The 12,366-nt window shown below is 47.4% G+C and overlaps 1 long non-coding RNA gene across 3 annotated transcripts in view; it reads left to right on the top strand.

Annotated features, from left to right (window-relative positions):
• The first annotated feature begins 7,796 nt into the window (after positions 1–7,796).
• The window catches only part of LOC126526408 (uncharacterized), a 39,240-nt gene continuing 34,670 nt past the window's right edge, over positions 7,797–12,366 (top strand). The window contains exons 1-2 of one of the 3 annotated variants that reach the window (XR_007598557.2): positions 7,797–7,896; positions 9,192–9,299. This is a non-coding gene — a long non-coding RNA (uncharacterized lncRNA). The other 2 variants (XR_008611446.2, XR_008611447.1) reach the window with 2 other exon arrangements.

Raw genomic sequence — 12,366 nt, 5'->3', positions numbered from 1 at the left:
GTCCGATTTCACTCACTTCATGTCTAGGTAAGCTCTTCGAACATGTCATACTAGAAAGACTCCAACAGCATATGCAAACACATAATCTCTTCCCTCACACAATGATTGGCTTCCGCGGGCATCTATCCACGCAAGACGTCATGCTTCAGCTCTCTGAAGAAGTCCTACACCCCCGGCATGTCAAACGCACAAGAGCCATACTAGCACTCGACCTGACCAAGGCCTTTGACAATGTGGAACATACCGCAGTGCTGAACGCCTTATCCGATCTACACGTAGGCGGGAGAACTCACGCCTATGTCACAGCTTTCCTACAGGCCAGGACTGCGGTCCTTACTGTGGGAGAACTCACAACAGACAAGGTCCAACTGGGTAGCAGAGGCACACCGCAAGGGTCAGTGCTCTCGCCACTCCTCTTCAACCTTACTCTCATTCCCATGGCCAGAGACCTGGCAAATATTCCTAACCTCTCGCACTCCCTGTATGCAGATGATATTACCTTGTGGACCACTACAGGCAGCATAGGCGACATGGAGGCGACCTTACAAGCAGGGGCCGATGTGGTGGTGGAGCGGGCTATGGCAATAGGTCTCGCATGCTCCCCGACTAAGTCGGAACTTCTTGTTCTTCACCCCCCCAAGAGTCGCACAGACCCAACTCCAAACCCCAGCATCCGTATCCACATGAAGACGTATTCCATTCCAGAGGTCACACAGCTACGAGTGCTTGGCATGGTCATGCAGAACAACGGCAGACATACGGCGACCTTGAACAAACTCACCACCACAGTACACCACACTATGCGCCTCATTAAGCGGATAGCCAATAGACACAATGGGATGAGAGAGCATGACTTGAGAAAGTTAGTGCAGGCTTTTGTCATAAGCAGAGTACTATACTCGCTCCCATACCTACATCTCAACCGGACGGAAACGGAAAAAGTGGATGCCCTTATACGTCAAGCGTATAAGACTGCACTTAACCTCCCCAGGCACACGCCAAACGAGCGCCTCCTTCGCATGGGGGTACATAACACATTTGATGAGCTCACGGAAGCCCATCGCACAGCCCAAATTGAGAGGTTGTCCTCTACCACCACAGGTCGGCACATCCTGGACAAACTAGGGCTAATCCCGACTTCCAAGGCCCATCAGACATGTCCTTTACCATCGGACATACAAAACTGCATCATTATTCTCCCCATGCCTAAAAACATGCACCCCGTGCATCACGAGGCACGCAGGCAGAGCAGGGCAAAAGCACTCTACAAACAACACGAAGACGACCACCTCACTGTGTGTGTCGACGCCGCTAGTTACCCACAGAAACCAGCCTATGCCGTAAGTGCAGTGTCCCATCAACTTGGTTACATCACAGCTGCCACAATACACGCGCGCACGTCCATAGAGGCGGAGGAGGCTGCCATAGCGCTGGCCATCTCAACCACCGCTGCCGAGGTTATCCTTAGTGATTCCAAAACTGCAATCCGCAACTACTCGAAAGGCCGAGTTCATGACCCGGCACTGAAAATTCTCAATCATCAGACCCCCCTCAGACCAATTAAGCTCATCTGGGTGCCCGCGCACGCAGGCCATCCAGGCAATGAGATGGCCCATTCTATCGCTCGAGTAGCCGTCAACCGAGCCACGCCGTCCGATGACCTGGATAACGCCAGAGACCGATTGGTCGAATATCACGAGATCACCCTCCACTACCGCGAAATGCGGTTGAGATACCCTCCCCCAGATAAATCCTTAACAAAATTCCAACAAAGTACCTGGCGCCAGCTTCAGGCACAAACTTTTCTTTCTCCAGCTTTTCTCGCCCTGGTTCATCCAGGCCTATATAAACAGGAATGTACGCTCTGCGGCGCACCTAGAGCTAACTTCCATCACATTATGTTCTTATGCCCTGAGCTCCAGCCACCCTCTGAGTGGCAACTCACCGACGTAGAGGGATGGGAGACCGCGGTGTCTAGCTCCAACCCAGCCGACCAAATACGGCTGGTGGACTGGGCTCTGAGGGTCGCCGAGGGCCACAAACTCCCGGACACCCTACGCGCTCCTGAGCCCCCTCACAAGTAATGTTGTAAAGAGGCTCAAACAATAAATGTTTACCACCACCACCACCTCGTGCCGTGCGTTCATGCTGGGAGCAGGCGTCGCTAAACATACAGTGAGGCGTTATAAGGCGTTGAGGCTCTTGGGTCCCTCTTCCGTTCAGAACGCGCAGCGAAGACGAAGAAGGGCAGTAGAAAGAGGGCGTTCAACCAGCGCGCCCGGCGCTCGCGTTTACGGCGAAGCGTTCGTTGAGAGCGACGTTGCATAAGTGCGGCCGTCAAAAGTCGCGAATGGGATTCTCTGCATCGTCTTCAAACTCGGTGCGGCCGAAGAGTTTGGCGGCGTATGACTCGACAGGCCGTATATAGTCGCGGGCGCCGCGATGTTCAACTTGCCTTTTACTTCCCCTCTCGCGCTCGCTCCGAGAAGCCGCTGCGAAACCTGCCGTTATCTTTCACGCTTTCCTTCCTACCCTCGAAAGTTTCAGAAAACTGTTGTTGTTGTTTGACTTCATGTCACAAGTACAGTGTCTGTGTCAGCTGCACAGAATTTTACAAAAATAAAAACGTGAATTTTGTAAGGATATTTCCCGATACTCTATCAAGTTATATGTGTCTTTGTGATTACTAGGAACTCGGTAGCGCGAAAAATATTGCAGATAGGTAATAACCATATCCTTAATAATTCCTTAATTAGTACTTTTAGAGGAAGCACTTCAATTCCAAGAATTGAGGACTCAAAGTCATATTATTAACTCAACAAACATTTCTTAAACAAAATCGTTTTGGGTGCTACGACCTACAGTACTTCGACACAGCGGGTGGCGCCCAGTATGGCAGTAGCGAAAGAAATATGAAATAGTGGACCAGTGGCGTTGATCCCTCAACCCTCTCCATTGCGAGTGCAGACGAACAGGTTTCGCTGGCACGGGCTTCATGGTGACGCCAAGAATCGACGCGAAGCGTGCTCTATTCGTCTCCCAATCTTTTCGGGGTACCGCAGCTCGGATAATCACGTTTGTCCGCATAGCAGCAAATAAAAACAAGGCTTTATTGATCAGAATAAAGAGAACTCGTAATTGTCATAGCATTGGCGCCCGCGCAGCAGGGAGGCAGGTGGCGTTTTCTGTTTTTGTAATATGGTGGGGAGATCAGCGTCATTGAGACACAATTTAATTTTCGTTTTCGTTCAGGGCTTCCCACAGCCAGAATACTGCGGGCCATAGTACCTACGACGATTTTTGTGAAGTTTTTGCTGGACAAGATATGAATGTCGGCCTTCAATTTTGCAAATGCAATGTTGCCGCTAAAACTGGTAATTAAAACTTCATAAAAATATTTTTTTTTTATTTGTGACGTGAGCCGTATTTGCCACGATGCCGCATTTGTATTGGTTGCCAAGCCTTACAGTCTGACAGAATATGTGCACATGTGCTTATCACAAGTTATCAGTGCAGCACCCTGTGTTATTTGGCACAGAAAAAACAGCGTGCACTGGCCTCGAGCTGCACCACTGGAAAAGCTGGCGCCACCGTCGGCGTGACGTGCTATTAGGGATCACGTGGACATAGCGGCCGCGTCGGCTGCTTCGGGAGCGCCGAAGCGAGCCGGAAACGAGAGCTTAAGTTCCCTCGTACGCTGCAGCCCTCATTTAGTGGCGAGATTTTCCCGCTTCGAGTGTCTCCTTTACAACGATAGAAAGCACTACAATATGTAGTGGCTGCCTTTGAAGGAGTGCAACATGGTAGGCTACTGCTCGGTGCCGGACGTACGCAACGGAGCCCAGTGTCAGCCTTATTCATACGTAGCCGCAGGACAAGAAGCTGCGTGAAGCTTGGCTCGCGAAACATAAAACCGGCAAACAGTCATCGGCTACAACTCGGGTATGCAGCAAGTACAGACGCGAGGAAGATTTCTGGGACCACACCGGGTCTGCGATGTTCGAAAAACGCGCACTGAAACGCTTTCCCGAGTCCGCTGCCCGACTAACGTCATGAAGGTTTGGTCTATGAACTTATCGATGCTATAGATACTGGCAAGTTTGCTGGAGTGGAAAGGGAGCGACATAAGAAAAAGCATGGCATATGGTCGTGTTTGTGTTATGAAATAATGCACTGGATTACAAAAAAAGCAGCACCGGGATATCGCACGCTAAGAACACCGATAAACATATAGTGCGATGCAACTCGAGAAATAATATTGAAACGTCCAAGAATTTAGAAAAAATAAAGATTGAATTGTCGCGACGGCACATCACAGTCCCCGTAGGCGTCAAAGTCTCTACAATGAAATAATTTTTGCACAGCTCTGATAGCGCCGACGCAACAATGCTTGCTTGTATACTGTCAAATGCTCATATTCTGCGGCCTAAAGCTCATGGCACGGTGCGAAAACGCTCACGCGGAGAAAGCGAAACAGTGCGCGGACAAGCATGCAGACGCGCAGTCGGTCACTGCGAAGCTGTGCGATCGCTGCATTGAGACTTCATTCTATTATGCTCAATTTAGTTATACAAACACTATAAGAACATATTTCACATAGTTTGCTCTCAGCGTTTGCCTACCTTTCACGCAAGAAGCCGGTTCGGGAGACTCCATCGCGGCGACCGCGCACAGTGGCGTTCACTGTACGTATTCGGTAAAGAGATTGCGTCTGTAAACCATTCGGTGCTTTCAGTTAGCCCAAGATTATAATTTAGACAGTAAAAACCTTCTCTCGCTTCGAAAGTACTTACAGAAATGTCCGGGAGAGCTCGCGCGTGGTGTTTTCAGTGAGCGCTGAAAGCAAAACCTATAAGAAGCGCGCCTCGTGATCCCTCATACTACGCCAGCGAGGCGCTTCCGATAGATGGCGACTGCCTAACTCCTCGCCGCCAATACCTGCTGCATTCGCGATCTCTGGGAAAGAAAGCGAAGGAGAGGGGGATCCAGGGGACTTGCGCGGTATCGAAGGCGGCTGTACTGGTGCTGAAACCCGGAAATTGTCGATATCCTCGCCTTCCTCGACTACAGCCGGGGGGGGGGGGGGGGGGAGGTGACCGAAGACCTATGGGCCCCGGGTGCCAGACAACCTAGCTACGCCACTGATCATGACTAGATGTAGGGGCGTAGACCTGTACAACCTTCATTTTGTACCTCTTATTAAGTTTCACAACAAGACATGCCACCCTCTCGTTAATGCTATAGAATTCCTGTATGTTACCAGCTATGTTCTTATTAATCAGGAATCCGACTCCTAGTTCTCGTCTCTCTGCTAAGCCCCGGTAGCACAGGACGTGCCCGCTTTTTAGCACTGTATATGCTTCTTTTGGCCTCCTAACTTCACTGAGCCCTATTATATCCCATTTACTGCCCTCTAATTCCTCCAATAGCACTGCTAGACTCGCCTCACTAGATAGCGTTCTAACGTTAAACGTTGCCAGGTTCATATTCCAATGGCGGCCTGTCCGGAGCCAGGGATTCTTAGCACCCTCTGCAGCGTCGCAGGTCTGACCGCCGCCGTGGTCAGTTGCTTCGCAGCTGCTGGGGACTGAGGGCCGGGGTTTGATTGTTGTGTTCATATAGGAGGTTGTGGCCAAGTACTGCACCAGGGTGGCCAATCCTGCTCTGGTGAGAGAGTGCGTTACCAGTTCTGGTCACCGGGATCAGGCCGCACTCCAGGCCTGTTGTGCAATTTTCTCAACACACGGTTTTTTTTTTTTGTATTTTCCGGTGGAGAATTGTGCGGCACAGGGATTTGAATCACGGTCCTCTTGCACGGGAGGCGGATACTCTACCGTCTCCGCAGGAGTTAAATTAAAAATTAAATTATGGGGTTTTACGAGACAAAACCACTTTCTGATTATGAGGCACGCCGTTGTGGAGGACTCCGGAAATTTCGACCACCTGGGGTTCTTTAACGTGCACCTAAATCTAAGTACACGGGTGTTTTCGCATTTCGCCCCCATCGAAATGCGGCCGTCGTGGCCGGGATCCGATCCCGCGACCTCGTGATCAGCAGTCTAACACCATAGCTACCGAGTAACCACGGCGGGTCCCGCAGCAGTTGTACGCCTCATTTAACCTACAGTGGTGCCCTATTTGATCAGTCAAGGTGGACCAATCTGAGCTCGGTTATACCGCACGGATGGCACTCGGCTAGAGAACCTGGTATTTATGACCTGCACATGTGTGGCCATACATAACTGAAGATATATATCTTTCTTTTTTTTATTTTAGGAGGGTTCCCGTACAGTGATGAAATAAAGGAAAAGACATTAAAAGAAAGAAAAAAAAGAAAGAAAAAGGGGGAAAAAAGGAACATAACAGGTGATTTGAACTCGTGACCGTTGGATGTTGCCCGGAAAGATAGCTCAGTCGGTTGGTTCGTCAGGCCCCAGGTTACTTTCAAGCGCCATAGCTCCTGCTCCGAGCCTCATACTTATGTGTAAAGGGACTGATGTTGTCCGCGATAGTCGATTGGAAGGCATACTTTCTTGGAAAAATGGCCGCCCGAGGAGAAGAGCGAACTCGAGCGGCTTTAGAGACTAGGAAAACTGCGCTAAAATATTTAGACTTGAGGGAAAGCTTCGTTATCAAACGATAGCACGGCAATCAGCACTCGAATACGACGAGAGAAATTATTGAGACGTGGAAAATTCCCTTGAAATAAATATGGTTTGCGAGACAAATGCTTGTAAGTATTGAACCTCTTAAAAGATGAGATGGGAATATGCGCTCACCGAGAGGGCATCGTCGGCACGAGACCACCACCAGGCACCTTACTGAGACGTGGAGGGCTCTGCGGCCGGAAACAAAGCCTCCCTACTCCGCCGGCCAAGAGGGGAAAACGCGCTTTCCGATCGCTCAAGGTTGCGCGGACATAGTATAACTCTAGCGTCTAGGAACAGCTTAACCAGGTGCGGGGGCGGCGCGCATAGCGTGGGAAGCTAGCCGCCAGAATAACTATCTCAAGGACTGCTGCTGACGAGGGCGAAATACCTTCGTGTAATTATAATAACCCTAATAGGACTACTTTCGAAAGAAAAAAGGAAACGGCCCAGAGGGCTATACTACGAGAGCTATGACTGATAATCTTCTATATATATATATATATATATATATATATATATATATATATATATATATATATATATATATTCATCTCTACAGGCTGCCACCAAATGGGCGTTTAATTATATTGAATGACAGCTAGGAACTTGTTCAGCAGAACCAATTATACCACCAGTGCGTTAATTATCTCAGGAAGCAATGCGCCTCTGAGCAATATAGGTAGCTTGCGTAGCTTCATGTTGCAGATATAGGCGGCTATTCAGGCACAAATTACGTTTTACTTTTAAAAAACAATGTTAAAAATGGCAGTTCACTTGCCTAAAGCTACATTTGGTACCGGCCGACAAGAGCCGCGCGCGCACCAAAGCAAGTAAAACCATAAAAAAAAATTTACTGCACAGACTTCCTGCGAGAAAAACTGGCCGTCCGCCAGCGTCCGCGCAACGAACGCGCGTTCGCTCGCAAACACTTGACAATGACAGCGAAATTCAAGACGTTGTCTTTCAAAACACATGCCTCAAATGTGTATACGTTGCAAAAAGGTGTCACTACAAATTTGGAGTTGAGATAAAGCACCATTATAAGAGCGCAGGTGCGCAGTCGGTCTCAGCGCCCACAGCGGAATTACGTTGAATACACCGCGAAGCGCGCCCCCGCCTCAATCCAGTAAATCCAGTCCGCTCGGAGCGCCCTCACACAATTCTTCCACACGCGGCGCCTCAGCGGGAGAGCGCTGTTTTATCCACTAGACCTGATCCTGTGCCGTATCACCGCAACGCATCTGAGGTGAGAGTACTTTTCGTGCGATTACGCGTTCCTTTGCTGACACTTGCAGGAACCACCGCGTTTGCGAATGCGTGTGGTATAATCTCAAAATGCCAGGTTGCGCAAAACAGTTGCCGCAGTCTTTCAGAAATCGCAGAACCACTGATTCGTGCCTTCGATGAGCATTGCTGCAGTTCCTTTGCGCTGCCTTTACTTGAATAGAAGACCACTGTTAGTAATGTGCAACAGGCCTGTATTCAGTCGCGATGTAAACAAGGTGGCACCTCCCACGCGCAAACACATCCGTATGCACTGCACTGTTAGTGCTGGAAATGTTGTCCCGTGGGTCTTTATTTTGTTTTCTCCACGTTTATGGGATGTTACGCTTCTTTTTATGTGGAGGTCACGCCATAGTTGTGCTGTTGTGCTGAGCAGTGGTCACACATGACTGCATTTATTTCCCTTCCTCACTGCTTGTGCTGACCACACCAGCTGGGGCGTCAGTGCTTTCCATTTGGTGCACTCAGGTGGTGACGCGTCCAGCAAGCCTACAGAACGAGTAATTTCTGCTTCATGTAAGACAATAAATGGCTAATACTCCCCTTAGGCAATGGCTGATACCCCCGTAAGCAAGCAAAAGATGCAATAGCTCATACCAACGTGAGGCAGAGGCTACAAGCGCTCAGCAAAGTGAAGCGAACAGTGTGCAAATTCATTAACATCACCCATACAACACACATAACAGCATATGATTAAATAAAGAACATGCTTAAATTAAGCATCTGAACCATTACAGTGCATTGAATACACCCCTCAGCAAATGTAGTGGTGGTTTTGCAACAGCTTTGCTAAATTAAACTTAACACGAAATGTCGTGGGTTCGGCTCCCACCAAAGGTCGAGAGTTTGCGTGCCCTAATGAACTCTATCTTAACTGTGGCGAATTAACTTCACCTTAGTTAACACCAATGATTGTGCACTCGAGTGCTGTATCAAACCTTTACTTAAGCCTGCCTTATGTTCGCTAACAAGTATAAGCAAACCGCTGATGAAGGTTTATAAGGGTTTGTACTGGTCGGATCAAGTTCCATAACATTGAGAATGACACCGGGCTGCATGGAGATGAGTGAGTGGCACAATGCTTACAGATACTTGGGCAAACATCGGAGGAGTTCCTCTGTGAATTTTTCCTGGTTGCGGGAGGAGCATGTTTCAATTTCTGGCAGTTAGGTGGTGAAGTGCCCTAGGCCCATATCCCTGGCTGTGTGCTCAACCATTTGTCTAATGTGTTTTACTTTGCTACTGCTGTCTTTGCAGCTTCTGCTGATGTTTTTTGTGCCCACGAAGATCTAACCTGTCTCTGCATCGTTTACTACAAATAGCCGCAAGTGCTGAATGATGCTGGTTGGCTCATTCCAGAATGTAGTATGTATATCCACTTGCTCAAGGCATGCCGTTGCTTCTATTACTTGTACTGCTCCAGTAAAAAAAGCAGGTAATGAATGGTGGCTTGAGTGATGTATCACACCCTACCACTATTGTGCTGGACAGATGACAAGGCTTGTTCGTGTATTTAAGTTATTGAGGTTCATTCAATGGTGGCACATACCCACTGGCACATGCCCAGTGACCCAAGTTGGTGTCAAAGTGTTTAAATGAAGAGCAGCACACATCTAGTGCGGTTGTGGAGTACGTGAACAAGGTGGTGGTCAGACCTGCAAACCGGCAGCAGGTGCAAGGAATCTCTGGATTTGGACAGGCTGCCACTGGAAATTGAACCTGGCGACATTTAACATGTGAGCCCTGTTTAGTGAAGCTAGCTTAGCTCTTTGAGGTATTATCGGGCATTTCCCGACATATCGTTGGGCTTAAGGAGGTTAGAAAAACATGAAAGCTTATCCAGAACTTGCTAATGGCCACGTCCTCTACTACAGAGGTCTTCCAGACAAGAGGGAATATAGGGTAGGATTCCTAATTCATAAGTACACAGTGGGCAACACTGATTAATACTGCAGTATTGACATGCGTGCAAATAGTTTGTTTTTGGTGAATGATTTTCACCTGCCAATCTCTGTTACAATGCTGTCACTCAACTTAATACACGCCTTTCTGTATCGCAAGTTTCTCGAATGTTACTGCTGGTTCTATCCGTTGTCTCTCGTCGCCTAACTTTGTGTAGTCAGATTGTATGCACGACAGGAATTGTGTAGTACATTTTGGAAAGCATGAAGGCACCAGCGATTACACTGGAACATATTCGACAAGTCATGTGTAAAAGCTGATGCACTTGACCCACGAATCAGATTAAAAAAATTGTTGAGTGTACTTGCCACTATCATTGTGTTGAGTGTAACTTGTTTTCCTGGGCACAGGTTTGCTGAATGCATCGTGCGACTCTGGTTTTCACCATCACTTCAACATGACAGTATTAATAAAAGGGTAGCAGTCGTCGTAATAAAACTTAACAGGAAACATAGATTACACGTAGTATAAGCCTACTCTCCAACCTCCAGGAATGATGATAGAACAGTTTTATGGAGATGTTGAATTAGCAGTGAGAAAGAGGCAAACTTAGTTTACTGTATTCATGGGTGACAATAATGCAGAATTGGAAGAAAATTGAATGGGAGAACAGGCGACTGGCAACTATGGCATCAACTCTAGAAATAGTAGACAAGAGATGTTGGTAGACTTCGCGGAAAGGAATCGCCTTCAAATGATGATTGCCTTTTTCTGGAAGCGCAGTAATGCGAAGTTCACCTGAAAAAGCCCTAATGGGCAAAAAAGAAATGAAATAGATTTTATACTCTGTGCCGACCCTAGCATAGTGCAGAATGTAGAAGTGTTAGGTACGGTAAATGGCAGTGATCATAGGTTATTGAGGTTATTGATCGTAGGTATATTATTCTAAATTTGAAGAGAAAGACAAAATTAAGAGGAAACAGGCTAGCCGAAACACAGTCAGGGTAGAAGTAAATGAATTCAGGCTGATGCTCTCAGACAATTATGCAGCTTTAGTAGAACAGAAATATGAAGATAACATTAAAGGTAATGAATGAAACTGTAACGTGGCTGATTTCAGAATTAGAAATTGAAGTGAGATGTAAGGCACAAAGGCAACATGTAAGCTCTCCTAAGAAAACAAAGAAACGAGAAACCATGAAAGTTCGCATACTGCAGGCATTATCACATCGTGGCTGGTAGCTTGTTGCTATCATTCAATAGAAAAGTCTACAATAATTGCATTCTACCGGTACTAACATGTGGGTCAGTAACTTCGAGGTTAACAAAGAAACTTGGGAGCAATTAAGAACTGCACAACAAGTGATAGAATGAAGGTTAGCTGTACCTTGAAGAGAGAGGGAGAGAGCAGTGTCGATATCAGAGTAAAGAAAGGTAACTGACATTCTGGTTAACACTAAGAGGAAAAAATTTAGCTAGGCAGGCTATGTAATGCATAGGGCAGGTAATCTGTGGTCTATTTGGCCTATAGAATGGGTGCTAAGGAAAGGAAAGCACATTCGAGGATGGCATAAAGTTACGTGGGATGATGAAATTAAGAAATTTGCAGGCACAACTTGAAGTCAGCTGGTGCAAGACAGGGAAAATTGGACATCCTTGGGAGAGACCGCCCAGGTTCATTGAAGAGCGGCACATACCGAGTGCAAAGTACCCTGTAACCCAACTTGGTGTCTTGAGAAGTTTGTTGTAAAGCAGCACATACCCACTGTTATATGCTCAGTGTCCTAAGCTGGGCTGACGGTTGGTTTTGAACCCAGTTCCGTTGGCACAGCAGCCAGATGCTCTACCCATTTCACCGTAGACCACTCAGTGACCCAAGTTAACGGGAAAGAGGTTATGTACATACATACATACATACATACATACATACATACATACATTAAAAAATTATGGGGTTTTACATGCCAAAACCACTTTCTGATTATGAGGCATGCCGTAGTGAAGGACTCTGGAAATTTCGACCACCTGGGGTTCTTTAACGGGCACCTAGATCTAAGTAGGCGGGTGTTTTCACATTTCGCCCCCATCGAAATGTGGCCGCCGTGGTCGAGATTCGATCTCGCGACCTCGTGCTCACCAGCCTAACACCATAGCCACTGTGCATCCGTGGTGGGTATATATACATACATAAATACATACATGCATGCATGCATGCATACATACATACGTACATACATACACACATGCATACATACATATATACATGCATACATACATACATACATACATAAATACATACACACATACAACACACACATGCATACATACATACATACATCATCATCAGCCTGGTTACGCCCACTGCAGGGCAAAGGCCTCTCCCATACTTCTTCAACTACCTCGGTCATGTACTAATTGGGGCCATGTTGTCCCTGCAAACTTTTTAATCTCATCCACCCACCTCACTTTCTGCCGTCCCCTGCTACGCTTCCCTTCCCTTGGAATCCAGTTCGTAACCTTTAAAGACCAT

The sequence above is a fragment of the Dermacentor andersoni genome, chromosome 8, assembly GCF_023375885.2.
Source record: "Dermacentor andersoni chromosome 8, qqDerAnde1_hic_scaffold, whole genome shotgun sequence".
In the NCBI taxonomy this organism is placed as follows: Eukaryota; Metazoa; Arthropoda; class Arachnida; order Ixodida; family Ixodidae; genus Dermacentor; species Dermacentor andersoni.
This window is presented reverse-complemented; position numbering and strand designations above follow the sequence as displayed.